Here is a 619-nt window from a genome sequence, read left to right on the forward strand (position 1 = left end):
CCCCCCCCCAAGCCAAAAAAAAAAAACGAAAAAAACTTTGGGGATTTTGCACAAACCACATCCCTTTATATTTTATAAATCATAGAAAACTCCCTTAACTTTCAAAATTATTCTAAATCTCCCTGGACGGTTGAAAATTGTCATAGATTGCGTTAACGTGTAGAGTAAAAGTCTAACTACCACTTTCACTCTTCACCAGGCCTTTATCCGAAAACATTGGAGTTTATTTGCGCTCAATTGTCATAAGGCCCCCCACGCGTCCGGCGCCCCGACGGCAGCCCCTGGCCCCTCCCAATCGGTCGTCTGTTTATCCTCTGAGTCTCGCAGCAGATACTGATTTCCCATACACAACACATACTCTTGTGTACCCTTGAGGTATCGCATCACTCTCTTCACTCTTCAATGATGCCTAGAGCGTAGGTTCAAGATTAGACTGGAACCGCCTGAGCAAGCCACTTTATTTTATTAATTTATATTTAGTAAATAAGGGTGAAATCCTCCAAAATTTGTCGCGTACAGAGCACATGACAACTTAAAGTAACTGTCATCTGTTATATACTTAAGCAAGACAAGTTCAGAAAGGTCTTCTATAAATTATAAAGTACAAGGAAGAATTTGT

General features: G+C 40.7%; 1 protein-coding gene across 1 annotated transcript in view; it reads left to right on the plus strand.

Annotated features, from left to right (window-relative positions):
* Positions 1-619, plus strand: part of LOC109835468 (uncharacterized sugar kinase YegV) — a 13,185-nt gene that overhangs the window by 11,711 nt on the left and 855 nt on the right. The gene's annotated exons all lie outside the window — the stretch shown is intronic.

This window comes from Asparagus officinalis, chromosome 3 (genome assembly GCF_001876935.1).
Source record: "Asparagus officinalis chromosome 3, Aspof.V1, whole genome shotgun sequence".
Classification (NCBI taxonomy): Eukaryota; Viridiplantae; Streptophyta; class Magnoliopsida; order Asparagales; family Asparagaceae; genus Asparagus; species Asparagus officinalis.